The following is a 17,453-nucleotide window of genomic DNA, read 5'->3' as shown; positions in this document are numbered from 1 at the left end:
TGAAGCGTTCATTTCCAGTAACAGTTTGAATTTTTAGGTTTCACTCTGTTTTCTCCTATATTGATAGATGTATTTGGAACTCTAAATCCAACACGGTTTGTGCTAGCTTCTTGAAACTTGACACAACAAAGTAGTTTCACGTTCTATCTCTACGTTTTGTTTCCTCTTGATGTAGCCCTAAGCAGTGACTGGCGAGAAACACTTTCATGGGAAGGGGTTGCCAAGCTTCCCAAAATTACGAATCTCCAGAAATCTCAGCAAACATTTTTTCACCCAAACTGGATGATACTTTCAGGTAATGATCAGTACACTAAGGCGACTTGGTTCCCCAAATTTCGTTCTTCTATGTTGAAGCGTTCATTTCCAGTAACAGTTTGAATTTGTAGGTTTCACTCTGTTTTCTCCTATATTGATAGATGTATTTGGAACTCTAAATCCAACACGGTTTGTGCTAGCTTCTTGAAACTTGACACAACAAAGTAGTTTCACGTTCTATCTCTACGTTTGGTTTCCTCTTGATGTAGCCCTAAGCAGTGACTGGCGAGAAACACTTTCATGGGAAGGGGTTGCCAAGCTTCCCAAAATTACGAATCTCCAGAAATCTCAGCAAATATTTTTTCACCCAAACTGGATGATACTTTCAGGTAATGATCAGTACACTAAGGCGACTTGGTTCCCCAAATTTCGTTCTTCTATGTTGAAGCGTTCATTTCCAGTAACAGTTTGAATTTTTAGGTTTCACTCTGTTTTCTCCTATATTGATAGATGTATTTGGAACTCTAAATCCAACATGGTTTGTGCTAGCTTCTTGAAACTTGACACAACAAAGTAGTTTCACGTTCTATCTCTACGTTTTGTTTCCTCTTGATGTAGCCCTAAGCAGTGACTGGCGAGAAACACTTTCATGGGAAGGGGTTGCCAAGCTTCCAAAAATTACGAATCTCCAGAAATCTCAGCAAATATTTTTTCACCCAAACTGGATGATACTTTCAGGTAATGATCAGTACACTAAGGTGACTTGGTTCCCCAAATTTCGTTCTTCTATGTTGAAGCGTTCATTTCCAGTAACAGTTTGAATTTTTAGGTTTCACTCTGTTTTCTCCTATATTGATAGATGTATTTGGAACTCTACATCCAACACGGTTTGTGCTAGCTTCTTGAAACTTGACACAACAAAGTAGTTTCACGTTCTATCTCTACGTTTTGTTTCCTCTTGATGTAGCCCTAAGCAGTGACTGGCGAGAAACACTTTCATGGGAAGGGGTTGCCAAGCTTCCCAAAATTACGAATCTCCAGAAATCTCAGCAAACATTTTTTTCACCCAAACTGGATGATACTTTCAGGTAATGATCAGTACACTAAGGCGACTTGGTTCCCCAAATTTCGTTATTCTATGTTGAAGCGTTCATTTCCAGTAACAGTTTGAATTTTTAGGTTTCACTCTGTTTTCTCCTATATTGATAGATGTATTTGGAACTCTAAATCCAACACGGTTTGTGCTAGCTTCTTGAAACTTGACACAACAAAGTAGTTTCACGTTCTATCTCTACGTTTTGTTTCCTCTTGATGTAGCCCTAAGCAGTGACTGGCGAGAAACACTTTCATGGGAAGGGGTTGCCAAGCTTCCCAAAATTACGTATCTCCAGAAATCTCAGCAAACATTTTTTCACCCAAACTGGATGATACTTTCAGGTAATGATCAGTACACTAAGGCGACTTGGTTCCCCAAATTTCGTTCTTCTATGTTGAAGCGTTCATTTCCAGTAACAGTTTGAATTTTTAGGTTTCACTCTGTTTTCTCCTATATTGATAGATGTATTTGGAACTCTACATCCAACACGGTTTGTGCTAGCTTCTTGAAACTTGACACAACAAAGTAGTTTCACGTTCTATCTCTACGTTTTGTTTCCTCTTGATGTAGCCCTAAGCAGTGACTGGCGAGAAACACTTTCATGGGAAGGGGTTGCCAAGCTTCCCAAAATTACGAATCTCCAGAAATCTCAGCAAACATTTTTTCACCCAAACTGGATGATACTTTCAGGTAATGATCAGTACACTAAGGCGACTTGGTTCCCCAAATTTCGTTCTTCTATGTTGAAGCGTTCATTTCCAGTAACAGTTTGAATTTTTAGGTTTCACTCTGTTTTCTCCTATATTGATAGATGTATTTGGAACTCTAAATCCAACACGGTTTGTGCTAGCTTCTTGAAACTTGACACAACAAAGTAGTTTCACGTTCTATCTCTACGTTTTGTTTCCTCTTGATGTAGCCCTAAGCAGTGACTGGCGAGAAACACTTTCATGGGAAGGGGTTGCCAAGCTTCCCAAAATTACGAATCTCCAGAAATCTCAGCAAATATTTTTTCACCCAAACTGGATGATACTTTCAGGTAATGATCAGTACACTAAGGCGACTTGGTTCCCCAAATTTCGTTCTTCTATGTTGAAGCGTTCATTCCCAGTAACAGTTTGAATTTTTAGGTTTCACTCTGTTTTCTCCTATATTGATAGATGTATTTGGAACTCTAAATCCAACACGGTTTGTGCTAGCTTCTTGAAACTTGACACAACAAAGTAGTTTCACGTTCTATCTCTACGTTTTGTTTCCTCTTGATGTAGCCCTAAGCAGTGACTGGCGAGAAACACTTTCATGGGAAGGGGTTGCCAAGCTTCCCAAAATTACGAATCTCCAGAAATCTCAGCAAATATTTTTTCACCCAAACTGGATGATACTTTCAGGTAATGATCAGTACACTAAGGCGACTTGGTTCCCCAAATTTCGTTCTTCTATGTTGAAGCGTTCATTTCCAGTAACAGTTTGAATTTTTAGGTTTCACTCTGTTTTCTCCTATATTGATAGATGTATTTGGAACTCTAAATCCAACACGGTTTGTGCTAGCTTCTTGAAACTTGACACAACAAAGTAGTTTCACGTTCTATCTCTACGTTTTGTTTCCTCTAGATGTAGCCCTAAGAAGTGACTGGCGAGAAACACTTTCATGGGAAGGGGTTGCCAAGCTTCCAAAAATTACGAATCTCCAGAAATCTCAGCAAATATTTTTTCACCCAAACTGGATGATACTCTCAGGTAATGATCAGTACACTAAGGCGACTTGGTTCCCCAAATTTCATTCTTCTATGTTGAAGCGTTCATTTCCAGTAGCAGTTTGAATTTTTAGGTTTCACTCTGTTTTCTCCTATATTGATAGATGTATTTGGAACTCTAAATCCAACACGGTTTGTGCTAACTTCTTGAAACTTGGCACAACAAAGTAGTTTCACGTTCTATCTCTACGTTTGGTTTCCTCTTGATGTAGCCCTAAGCAGTGACTGGCGAGAAACACTTTCATGGGAAGGGGTTGCCAAGCTTCCCAAAATTATGAATCTCCAGAAATCTCAGCAAATATTTTTTCACTCAAACTGGATGATACTTTCAGGTAATGATCAGTACACTAAGGCGACTTGGTTCCCCAAATTTCGTTCGTCTATGTTGAAGCGTTCAATTCCAGTAACAGTTTGAATTTTTAGGTTTCACTCTGTTTTCTCCTATATTGATAGATGTATTTGGAACTCTAAATCCAACACGGTTTGTGCTAGCTTCTTGAAACTTGACACAACAAAGTAGTTTCACGTTCTATCTCTACGTTTTGTTTCCTCTTGATGTAGCCCTAAGCAGTGACTGGCGAGAAACACTTTCATGGGAAGGGGTTGCCAAGCTTCCCAAAATTACGAATCTCCAGAAATCTCAGCAAATATTTTTTCACCCAAACTGGATGATACTTTCAGGTAATGATCAGTACACTAAGGCGACTTGGTTCCCCAAATTTCGTTCTTCTATGTTGAAGCGTTCATTCCAAGTAACAGTTTGAATTTTTAGGTTTCACTCTGTTTTCTCCTATATTGATAGATGTATTTGGAACTCTAAATCCAACACGGTTTGTGCTAGCTTCTTGAAACTTGACACAACAAAGTAGTTTCACCTTCTATCTCTACGTTTTGTTTCCTCTTGATGTAGCCCTAAGCAGTGACTGGCGAGAAACACTTTCATGGGAAGGGGTTGCCAAGTTTCCCAAAATTACGAATCTCCAGAAATCTCAGCAAATATTTTTTCACCCAAACTGGATGATACTTTCAGGTAATGATCAGTACACTAAGGCGACTTGGTTCCCCAAATTTCGTTCTTCTATGTTGAAGCGTTCATTTCCAGTAACAGTTTGAATTTTTAGGTTTCACTCTGTTTTCTCCTATATTGATAGATGTATTTGGAACTCTAAATCCAACACGGTTTGTGCTAGCTTCTTGAAACTTGACACAACAAAGTAGTTTCACGTTCTATCTCTACGTTTGGTTTCCTCTTGATGTAGCCCTAAGCAGTGACTGGCGAGAAACACTTTCATGGGAAGGGGTTGCCAAGCTTCCCAAAATTATGAATCTCCAGAAATCTCAGCAAATATTTTTTCACCCAAACTGGATGATACTTTCAGGTAATGATCAGTACACTAAGGCGACTTGGTTCCCCAAATTTCGTTCTTCTATGTTGAAGCGTTCATTTCCAGTAACAGTTTGAATTTTTAGGTTTCACTCTGTTTTCTCCTATATTGATAGATGTATTTGGAACTCTAAATCCAACACGGTTTGTGCTAGCTTCTTGAAACTTGACACAACAAAGTAGTTTCACGTTCTATCTCTACGTTTTGTTTCCTCTTGATGTAGCCCTAAGCAGTGACTGGCGAGAAACACTTTCATGGGAAGGGGTTGCCAAGCTTCCCAAAATTACGAATCTCCAGAAATCTCAGCAAACATTTTTTCACCCAAACTGGATGATACTTTCAGGTAATGATCAGTACACTAAGGCGACTTGGTTCCCCAAATTTCGTTCTTCTATGTTGAAGCGTTCATTCCCAGTAACAGTTTGAATTTTTAGGTTTCACTCTGTTTTCTCCTATATTGATAGATGTATTTGGAACTCTAAATCCAACACGGTTTGTGCTAGCTTCTTGAAACTTGACACAACAAAGTAGTTTCACCTTCTATATCTACGTTTTGTTTCCTCTTGATGTAGCCCTAAGCAGTGACTGGCGAGAAACACTTTCATGGGAAGGGGTTGCCAAGCTTCCCAAAATTACGAATCTCCAGAAATCTCAGCAAATATTTTTTCACCCAAACTGGATGATACTTTCAGGTAATGATCAGTACACTAAGGCGACTTGGTTCCCCAAATTTCGTTCTTCTATGTTGAAGCGTTCATTTCCAGTAACAGTTTGAATTTTTAGGTTTCACTCTGTTTTCTCCTATATTGATAGATGTATTTGGAACTCTAAATCCAACACGGTTTGTGCTAGCTTCTTGAAACTTGACACAACAAAGTAGTTTCACGTTCTATCTCTACGTTTTGTTTCCTCTAGATGTAGCCCTAAGCAGTGACTGGCGAGAAACACTTTCATGGGAAGGGGTTGCCAAGCTTCCCAAAATTACGAATCTCCAGAAATCTCAGCAAATATTTTTTCACCCAAACTGGATGATACTTTCAGGTAATGATCAGTACACTAAGGCGACTAGGTTCCCCAAATTTCGTTCTTCTATGTTGAAGCGTTCATTTCCAGTAACAGTTTGAATTTTTAGGTTTCACTCTGTTTTCTCCTATATTGATAGATGTATTTGGAACTCTAAATCCAACACGGTTTGTGCTAGCTTCTTGAAACTTGACACAACAAAGTAGTTTCACGTTCTATCTCTACGTTTTGTTTCCTCTTGATGTAGCCCTAAGCAGTGACTGGCGAGAAACACTTTCATGGGAAGGGGTTGCCAAGCTTCCCAAAATTACGAATCTCCAGAAATCTCAGCAAATATTTTTTCACCCAAACTGGATGATACTTTCAGGTAATGATCAGTACACTAAGGCGACTTGGTTCCCCAAATTTCGTTCTTCTATGTTGAAGCGTTCATTTCCAGTAACAGTTTGAATTTTTAGGTTACACTCTGTTTTCTCCTATATTGATAGATGTATTTGGAACTCTAAATCCAACACGGTTTGTGCTAGCTTCTTGAAACTTGAAACAACAAAGTAGTTTCACGTTCTTTCTCTATGTTTTGTTTCCTCTTGATGTAGCCCTAAGCAGTGACTGGCGAGAAACACTTTCATGGGAAGGGGTTGCCAAGCTTCCAAAAATTACGAATCTCCAGAAATCTCAGCAAACATTTTTTCACCCAAACTGGATGATACTCTCAGGTAATGATCAGTACACTAAGGCGACTTGGTTCCCCAAATTTCGTTCTTCTATGTTGAAGCGTTCATTTCCAGTAACAGTTTGAATTTTTAGGTTTCACTCTGTTTTCTCCTATATTGATAGATGTATTTGGAACTCTAAATCCAACACGTTTTGTGCTAGCTTCTTGAAACTTGACACAACAAAGTAGTTTCACGTTCTATCTCTAAGTTTTGTTTCCTCTTGATGTAGCCCTAAGCAGTGACTGGCGAGAAACACTTTCATGGGAAGGGGTTGCCAAGCTTCCCAAAATTACGAATCTCCAGAAATCTCAGCAAACATTTTTTCACCCAAACTGGATGATACTTTCAGGTAATGATCAGTACACTAAGGCGACTTGGTTCCCCAAATTTCGTTCTTCTATGTTGAAGCGTTCATTTCCAGTAACAGTTTGAATTTTTAGGTTTCACTCTGTTTTCTCCTATATTGATAGATGTATTTGGAACTCTAAATCCAACACGGTTTGTGCTAGCTTCTTGAAACTTGACACAACAAAGTAGTTTCACCTTCTATATCTACGTTTTGTTTCCTCTTGATGTAGCCCTAAGCAGTGACTGGCGAGAAACACTTTCATGGGAAGGGGTTGCCAAGCTTCCCAAAATTACGAATCTCCAGAAATCTCAGCAAATATTTTTTCACCCAAACTTGATGATACTTTCAGGTAATGATCAGTACACTAAGGCGACTTGGTTCCCCAAATTTCGTTCTTCTATTTTGAAGCGTTCATTTCCAGTAACAGTTTGAATTTTTAGGTTTCACTCTGTTTTCTCCTATATTGATAGATGTATTTGGAACTCTAAATCCAACACGGTTTGTGCTAGCTTCTTGAAACTTGACACAACAAAGTAGTTTCACGTTCTATCTCTAAGTTTGGTTTCCTCTTGATGTAGCCCTAAGCAGTGACTGGCGAGAAACACTTTCATGGGAAGGGGTTGCAAAGCTTCCCAAAATTATGAATCTCCAGAAATCTCAGCAAATATTTTTTCACCCAAACTGGATGATACTTTCAGGTAATGATCAGTACACTAAGGCGACTTGGTTCCCCAAATTTCGTTCTTCTATGTTGAAGCGTTCATTTCCAGTAACAGTTTGAATTTGTAGGTTTCACTCTGTTTTCTCCTATATTGATAGATGTATTTGGAACTCTAAATCCAACACGGTTTGTGCTAGCTTCTTGAAACTTGACACAACAAAGTAGTTTCACGTTCTATCTCTACGTTTTGTTTCCTCTTGATGTAGCCCTAAGCAGTGACTGGCGAGAAACACTTTCATGGGAAGGGGTTGCCAAGCTTCCCAAAATTACGAATCTCCAGAAATCTCAGCAAATATTTTTTCACCCAAACTGGATGATACTTTCAGGTAATGATCAGTACACTAAGGCGACTTGGTTCCCCAAATTTCGTTCTTCTATGTTGAAGCGTTCATTTCCAGTAACAGTTTGAATTTTTAGGTTACACTCTGTTTTCTCCTATATTGATAGATGTATTTGGAACTCTAAATCCAACACGGTTTGTGCTAGCTTCTTGAAACTTGAAACAACAAAGTAGTTTCACGTTCTATCTCTACGTTTTGTTTCCTCTTGATGTAGCCCTAAGCAGTGACTGGCGAGAAACACTTTCATGGGAAGGGGTTGCCAAGCTTCCCAAAATTACGAATCTCCAGAAATCTCAGCAAATATTTTTTCACCCAAACTGGATGATACTTTCAGGTAATGATCAGTACACTAAGGCGACTTGGTTCCCCAAATTTCGTTCTTCTATGTTGAAGCGTTCATTTCCAGTAACAGTTTGAATTTTTAGGTTTCACTCTGTTTTCTCCTATATTGATAGATGTATTTGGAACTCTAAATCCAACACGGTTTGTGCTAGCTTCTTGAAACTTGACACAACAAAGTAGTTTCACGTTCTATCTCTACGTTTTGTTTCCTCTAGATGTAGCCCTAAGCAGTGACTGGCGAGAAACACTTTCATGGGAAGGGGTTGCCAAGCTTCCCAAAATTACGAATCTCCAGAAATCTCAGCAAATATTTTTTCACCCAAACTGGATGATACTTTCAGGTAATGATCAGTACACTAAGGCGACTTGGTTCCCCAAATTTCGTTCTTCTATGTTGAAGCGTTCATTTCCAGTAACAGTTTGAATTTTTAGGTTTCACTCTGTTTTCTCCTATATTGATAGATGTATTTGGAACTCTAAATCCAACACGGTTTGTGCTAGCTTCTTGAAACTTGACACAACAAAGTAGTTTCACGTTCTATCTCTACGTTTTGTTTCCTCTTGATGTAGCCCTAAGCAGTGACTGGCGAGAAACACTTTCATGGGAAGGGGTTGCCAAGCTTCCCAAAATTACGAATCTCCAGAAATCTCAGCAAATATTTTTTCACCCAAACTGGATGATACTTTCAGGTAATGATCAGTACACTAAGGCGACTTGGTTACCCAAATTTCGTTCTTCTATGTTGAAGCGTTCATTTCCAGTAACAGTTTGAATTTTTAGGTTTCACTCTGTTTTCTCCTATATTGATAGATGTATTTGGAACTCTAAATCCAACACGGTTTGTGCTAGCTTCTTGAAACTTGACACAACAAAGTAGTTTCACGTTCTATCTGTATGTTTGGTTTCCTCTTGATGTAGCCCTAAGCAGTGACTGGCGAGAAACACTTTCATGGGAAGGGGTTGCCAAGCTTCCCAAAATTACGAATCTCCAGAAATCTCAGCAAATATTTTTTCACCCAAACTGGATGATACTTTCAGGTAATGATCAGTACACTAAGGCGACTTGGTTCCCCAAATTTCGTTCTTCTATGTTGAAGCGTTCATTTCCAGTAACAGTTTGAATTTTTAGGTTTCACTCTGTTTTCTCCTATATTGATAGATGTATTTGGAACTCTAAATCCAACACGGTTTGTGCTAGCTTCTTGAAACTTGACACAAGAAAGTAGTTTCACGTTCTATCTCTACGTTTGGTTTCCTCTTGATGTAGCCCTAAGCAGTGACTGGCGAGAAACACTTTCATGGGAAGGGGTTGCCAAGCTTCCCAAAATTATGAATCTCCAGAAATCTCAGCAAATATTTTTTCACCCAAACTGGATGATACTTTCAGGTAATGATCAGTACACTAAGGCGACTTGGTTCCCCAAATTTCGTTCTTCTATGTTGAAGCGTTCATTTCCAGTAACAGTTTGAATTTTTAGGTTTCACTCTGTTTTCTCCTATATTGATAGATGTATTTGGAACTCTAAATCCAACACGGTTTGTGCTAGCTTCTTGAAACTTGACACAACAAAGTAGTTTCACGTTCTATCTCTACGTTTTGTTTCCTCTTGATGTAGCCCTAAGCAGTGACTGGCGAGAAACACTTTCATGGGAAGGGGTTGCCAAGCTTCCAAAAATTACGAATCTCCAGAAATCTCAGCAAATATTTTTTCACCCAAACTGGATGATACTTTCAGGTAATGATCAGTACAATAAGGCGACTTGGTTCCCCAAATTTCGTTCTTCTATGTTGAAGCGTTCATTTCCAGTAACAGTTTGAATTTTTAGGTTTCACTCTGTTTTCTCCTATATTGATAGATGTATTTGGAACTCTACATCCAACACGGTTTGTGCTAGCTTCTTGAAACTTGACACAACAAAGTAGTTTCACGTTCTATCTCTACGTTTTGTTTCCTCTTGATGTAGCCCTAAGCAGTGACTGGCGAGAAACACTTTCATGGGAAGGGGTTGCCAAGCTTCCCAAAATTACGAATCTCCAGAAATCTCAGCAAACATTTTTTCACCCAAACTGGATGATACTTTCAGGTAATGATCAGTACACTAAGGCGACTTGGTTCCCCAAATTTCGTTCTTCTATGTTGAAGCGTTCATTTCCAGTAACAGTTTGAATTTGTAGGTTTCACTCTGTTTTCTCCTATATTGATAGATGTATTTGGAACTCTAAATCCAACACGGTTTGTGCTAGCTTCTTGAAACTTGACACAACAAAGTAGTTTCACGTTCTATCTCTACGTTTGGTTTCCTCTTGATGTAGCCCTAAGCAGTGACTGGCGAGAAACACTTTCATGGGAAGGGGTTGCCAAGCTTCCAAAAATTACGAATCTCCAGAAATCTCAGCAAATATTTTTTCACCCAAACTGGATGATACTATCAGGTAATGATCAGTACACTAAGGCGACTTGGTTCCCCAAATTTCGTTCTTCTATGTTGAAGCGTTCATTTCCAGTAACAGTTTGAATTTTTAGGTTTCACTCTGTTTTCTCCTATATTGATAGATGTATTTGGAACTCTAAATCCAACACGGTTTGTGCTAGCTTCTTGAAACTTGACACAAGAAAGTAGTTTCACGTTCTATCTCTACGTTTCGTTTCCTCTTGATGTAGCCCTAAGCAGTGACTGGCGAGAAACACTTTCATGGGAAGGGGTTGCCAAGCTTCCCAAAATTATGAATCTCCAGAAATCTCAGCAAATATTTTTTTCACCCAAACTGGATGATACTTTCAGGTAATGATCAGTACACTAAGGCGACTTGGTTCCCCAAATTTCGTTCTTCTATGTTGAAGCGTTCATTTCCAGTAACAGTTTGAATTTTTAGGTTTCACTCTGTTTTCTCCTATATTGATAGATGTATTTGGAACTCTAAATCCAACACGGTTTGTGCTAGCTTCTTGAAACTTGACACAACAAAGTAGTTTCACGTTCTATCTCTACGTTTGGTTTCCTCTTGATGTAGCCCTAAGCAGTGACTGGCGAGAAACACTTTCATGGGAAGGGGTTGCCAAGCTTCCAAAAATTACGAATCTCCAGAAATCTCAGCAAATATTTTTTCACCCAAACTGGATGATACTTTCAGGTAATGATCAGTACACTAAGGCGACTTGGTTCCCCAAATTTCGTTCTTCTATGTTGAAGCGTTCATTTCCAGTAACAGTTTGAATTTTTAGGTTTCACTCTGTTTTCTCCTATATTGATAGATGTATTTGGAACTCTAAATCCAACACGGTTTGTGCTAGCTTCTTGAAACTTGACACAACAAAGTAGTTTCACGTTCTATCTCTACGTTTGGTTTCCTCTTGATGTAGCCCTAAGCAGTGACTGGCGAGAAACACTTTCATGGGAAGGGGTTGCCAAGCTTCCCAAAATTACGAATCTCCAGAAATCTCAGCAAACATTTTTTCACCCAAACTGGATGATACTTTCAGGTAATGATCAGTACACTAAGGCGACTTGGTTCCCCAAATTTCGTTCTTCTATGTTGAAGCGTTCATTTCCAGTAACAGTTTGAATTTGTAGGTTTCACTCTGTTTTCTCCTATATTGATAGATGTATTTGGAACTCTAAATCCAACACGGTTTGTGCTAGCTTCTTGAAACTTGACACAACAAAGTAGTTTCACGTTCTATCTCTACGTTTGGTTTCCTCTTGATGTAGCCCTAAGCAGTGACTGGCGAGAAACACTTTCATGGGAAGGGGTTGCCAAGCTTCCCAAAATTACGAATCTCCAGAAATCTCAGCAAATATTTTTTCACCCAAACTGGATGATACTTTCAGGTAATGATCAGTACACTAAGGCGACTTGGTTCCCCAAATTTCGTTCTTCTATGTTGAAGCGTTCATTTCCAGTAACAGTTTGAATTTTTAGGTTTCACTCTGTTTTCTCCTATATTGATAGATGTATTTGGAACTCTAAATCCAACACGGTTTGTGCTAGCTTCTTGAAACTTGACACAAGAAAGTAGTTTCACGTTCTATCTCTACGTTTGGTTTCCTCTTGATGTAGCCCTAAGCAGTGACTGGCGAGAAACACTTTCATGGGAAGGGGTTGCCAAGCTTCCCAAAATTATGAATCTCCAGAAATCTCAGCAAATATTTTTTCACCCAAACTGGATGATACTTTCAGGTAATGATCAGTACACTAAGGCGACTTGGTTCCCCAAATTTCGTTCTTCTATGTTGAAGCGTTCATTTCCAGTAACAGTTTGAATTTTTAGGTTTCACTCTGTTTTCTCCTATATTGATAGATGTATTTGGAACTCTAAATCCAACACGGTTTGTGCTAGCTTCTTGAAACTTGACACAACAAAGTAGTTTCACGTTCTATCTCTACGTTTTGTTTCCTCTTGATGTAGCCCTAAGCAGTGACTGGCGAGAAACACTTTCATGGGAAGGGGTTGCCAAGCTTCCAAAAATTACGAATCTCCAGAAATCTCAGCAAATATTTTTTCACCCAAACTGGATGATACTTTCAGGTAATGATCAGTACACTAAGGCGACTTGGTTCCCCAAATTTCGTTCTTCTATGTTGAAGCGTTCATTTCCAGTAACAGTTTGAATTTTTAGGTTTCACTCTGTTTTCTCCTATATTGATAGATGTATTTGGAACTCTACATCCAACACGGTTTGTGCTAGCTTCTTGAAACTTGACACAACAAAGTAGTTTCACGTTCTATCTCTACGTTTTGTTTCCTCTTGATGTAGCCCTAAGCAGTGACTGGCGAGAAACACTTTCATGGGAAGGGGTTGCCAAGCTTCCCAAAATTACGAATCTCCAGAAATCTCAGCAAACATTTTTTCACCCAAACTGGATGATACTTTCAGGTAATGATCAGTACACTAAGGCGACTTGGTTCCCCAAATTTCGTTCTTCTATGTTGAAGCGTTCATTTCCAGTAACAGTTTGAATTTGTAGGTTTCACTCTGTTTTCTCCTATATTGATAGATGTATTTGGAACTCTAAATCCAACACGGTTTGTGCTAGCTTCTTGAAACTTGACACAACAAAGTAGTTTCACGTTCTATCTCTACGTTTGGTTTCCTCTTGATGTAGCCCTAAGCAGTGACTGGCGAGAAACACTTTCATGGGAAGGGGTTGCCAAGCTTCCCAAAATTACGAATCTCCAGAAATCTCAGCAAATATTTTTTCACCCAAACTGGATGATACTTTCAGGTAATGATCAGTACACTAAGGCGACTTGGTTCCCCAAATTTCGTTCTTCTATGTTGAAGCGTTCATTTCCAGTAACAGTTTGAATTTTTAGGTTTCACTCTGTTTTCTCCTATATTGATAGATGTATTTGGAACTCTAAATCCAACACGGTTTGTGCTAGCTTCTTGAAACTTGACACAACAAAGTAGTTTCACGTTCTATCTCTACGTTTCGTTTCCTCTTGATGTAGCCCTAAGCAGTGACTGGCGAGAAACACTTTCATGGGAAGGGGTTGCCAAGCTTCCCAAAATTATGAATCTCCAGAAATCTCAGCAAATATTTTTTTCACCCAAACTGGATGATACTTTCAGGTAATGATCAGTACACTAAGGCGACTTGGTTCCCCAAATTTCGTTCTTCTATGTTGAAGCGTTCATTTCCAGTAACAGTTTGAATTTTTAGGTTTCACTCTGTTTTCTCCTATATTGATAGATGTATTTGGAACTCTAAATCCAACACGGTTTGTGCTAGCTTCTTGAAACTTGACACAACAAAGTAGTTTCACGTTCTATCTCTACGTTTTGTTTCCTCTTGATGTAGCCCTAAGCAGTGACTGGCGAGAAACACTTTCATGGGAAGGGGTTGCCAAGCTTCCAAAAATTACGAATCTCCAGAAATCTCAGCAAATATTTTTTCACCCAAACTGGATGATACTTTCAGGTAATGATCAGTACACTAAGGCGACTTGGTTCCCCAAATTTCGTTCTTCTATGTTGAAGCGTTCATTTCCAGTAACAGTTTGAATTTTTAGGTTTCACTCTGTTTTCTCCTATATTGATAGATGTATTTGGAACTCTACATCCAACACGGTTTGTGCTAGCTTCTTGAAACTTGACACAACAAAGTAGTTTCACGTTCTATCTCTACGTTTTGTTTCCTCTTGATGTAGCCCTAAGCAGTGACTGGCGAGAAACACTTTCATGGGAAGGGGTTGCCAAGCTTCCCAAAATTACGAATCTCCAGAAATCTCAGCAAACATTTTTTCACCCAAACTGGATGATACTTTCAGGTAATGATCAGTACACTAAGGCGACTTGGTTCCCCAAATTTCGTTCTTCTATGTTGAAGCGTTCATTTCCAGTAACAGTTTGAATTTGTAGGTTTCACTCTGTTTTCTCCTATATTGATAGATGTATTTGGAACTCTAAATCCAACACGGTTTGTGCTAGCTTCTTGAAACTTGACACAACAAAGTAGTTTCACGTTCTATCTCTACGTTTGGTTTCCTCTTGATGTAGCCCTAAGCAGTGACTGGCGAGAAACACTTTCATGGGAAGGGGTTGCCAAGCTTCCCAAAATTACGAATCTCCAGAAATCTCAGCAAATATTTTTTCACCCAAACTGGATGATACTTTCAGGTAATGATCAGTACACTAAGGCGACTTGGTTCCCCAAATTTCGTTCTTCTATGTTGAAGCGTTCATTTCCAGTAACAGTTTGAATTTTTAGGTTTCACTCTGTTTTCTCCTATATTGATAGATGTATTTGGAACTCTAAATCCAACACGGTTTGTGCTAGCTTCTTGAAACTTGACACAACAAAGTAGTTTCACGTTCTATCTCTACGTTTTGTTTCCTCTTGATGTAGCCCTAAGCAGTGACTGGCGAGAAACACTTTCATGGGAAGGGGTTGCCAAGCTTCCAAAAATTACGAATCTCCAGAAATCTCAGCAAATATTTTTTCACCCAAACTGGATGATACTTTCAGGTAATGATCAGTACACTAAGGCGACTTGGTTCCCCAAATTTCGTTCTTCTATGTTGAAGCGTTCATTTCCAGTAACAGTTTGAATTTTTAGGTTTCACTCTGTTTTCTCCTATATTGATAGATGTATTTGGAACTCTAAATCCAACACGGTTTGTGCTAGCTTCTTGAAACTTGACACAACAAAGTAGTTTCACGTTCTATCTCTACGTTTTGTTTCCTCTAGATGTAGCCCTAAGCAGTGACTGGCGAGAAACACTTTCATGGGAAGGTGTTGCCAAGCTTCCAAAAATTACGAATCTCCAGAAATCTCAGCAAATATTTTTTCACCCAAACTGGATGATACTCTCAGGTAATGATCAGTACACTAAGGCGACTTGGTTCCCCAAATTTCGTTCTTCTATGTTGAAGCGTTCATTTCCAGTAGCAGTTTGAATTTTTAGGTTTCACTCTGTTTTCTCCTATATTGATAGATGTATTTGGAACTCTAAATCCAACACGGTTTGTGCTAGCTTCTTGAAACTTGACACAACAAAGTAGTTTCACGTTCTATCTCTACGTTTTGTTTCCTCTTGATGTAGCCCTAAGCAGTGACTGGCGAGAAACACTTTCATGGGAAGGGGTTGCCAAGCTTCCCAAAATTACGAATCTCCAGAAATCTCAGCAAATATTTTTTCACCCAAACTGGATGATACTTTCAGGTAATGATCAGTACACTAAGGCGACTTGGTTCCCCAAATTTCGTTCTTCTATGTTGAAGCGTTCATTTCCAGTAACAGTTTGAATTTGTAGGTTTCACTCTGTTTTCTCCTATATTGATAGATGTATTTGGAACTCTAAATCCAACACGGTTTGTGCTAGCTTCTTGAAACTTGACACAACAAAGTAGTTTCACCTTCTATCTCTACGTTTTGTTTCCTCTAGATGTAGCCCTAAGCAGTGACTGGCGAGAAACACTTTCATGGGAAGGGGTTGCCAAGCTTCCCAAAATTACGAATCTCCAGAAATCTCAGCAAATATTTTTTCACCCAAACTGGATGATACTTTCAGGTAATGATCAGTACACTAAGGCGACTTGGTTCCCCAAATTTCGTTCTTCTATGTTGAAGCGTTCATTTCCAGTAACAGTTTGAATTTTTAGGTTTCACTCTGTTTTCTCCTATATTGATAGATGTATTTGGAACTCTAAATCCAACACGGTTTGTGCTAGCTTCTTGAAACTTGACACAACAAAGTAGTTTCACGTTCTATCTCTACGTTTTGTTTCCTCTTGATGTAGCCCTAAGCAGTGACTGGCGAGAAACACTTTCATGGGAAGGGGTTGCCAAGCTTCCCAAAATTACGAATCTCCAGAAATCTCAGCAAATATTTTTTCACCCAAACTGGATGATACTTTCAGGTAATGATCAGTACACTAAGGCGACTTGGTTCCCCAAATTTCGTTCTTCTATGTTGAAGCGTTCATTTCCAGTAACAGTTTGAATTTTTAGGTTACACTCTGTTTTCTCCTATATTGATAGATGTATTTGGAACTCTAAATCCAACACGGTTTGTGCTAGCTTCTTGAAACTTGAAACAACAAAGTAGTTTCACGTTCTATCTCTACGTTTTGTTTCCTCTTGATGTAGCCCTAAGCAGTGACTGGCGAGAAACACTTTCATGGGAAGGGGTTGCCAAGCTTCCCAAAATTACGAATCTCCAGAAATCTCAGCAAACATTTTTTCACCCAAACTGGATGATACTTTCAGGTAATGATCAGTACACTAAGGCGACTTGGTTCCCCAAATTTCGTTCTTCTATGTTGAAGCGTTCATTTCCAGTAACAGTTTGAATTTGTAGGTTTCACTCTGTTTTCTCCTATATTGATAGATGTATTTGGAACTCTAAATCCAACACGGTTTGTGCTAGCTTCTTGAAACTTGACACAACAAAGTAGTTTCACGTTCTATCTCTACGTTTGGTTTCCTCTTGATGTAGCCCTAAGCAGTGACTGGCGAGAAACACTTTCATGGGAAGGGGTTGCCAAGCTTCCCAAAATTACGAATCTCCAGAAATCTCAGCAAATATTTTTTCACCCAAACTGGATGATACTTTCAGGTAATGATCAGTACACTAAGGCGACTTGGTTCCCCAAATTTCGTTCTTCTATGTTGAAGCGTTCATTTCCAGTAACAGTTTGAATTTTTAGGTTTCACTCTGTTTTCTCCTATATTGATAGATGTATTTGGAACTCTAAATCCAACACGGTTTGTGCTAGCTTCTTGAAACTTGACACAACAAAGTAGTTTCACGTTCTATCTCTACGTTTTGTTTCCTCTTGATGTAGCCCTAAGCAGTGACTGGCGAGAAACACTTTCATGGGAAGGGGTTGCCAAGCTTCCAAAAATTACGAATCTCCAGAAATCTCAGCAAATATTTTTTCACCCAAACTGGATGATACTTTCAGGTAATGATCAGTACACTAAGGCGACTTGGTTCCCCAAATTTCGTTCTTCTATGT

This window comes from Spermophilus citellus (assembly GCF_964194105.1).
Source record: "Spermophilus citellus genome assembly, chromosome: 2".
Lineage (NCBI taxonomy): Eukaryota > Metazoa > Chordata > Mammalia > Rodentia > Sciuridae > Spermophilus > Spermophilus citellus.
This window is presented reverse-complemented; position numbering follows the sequence as displayed.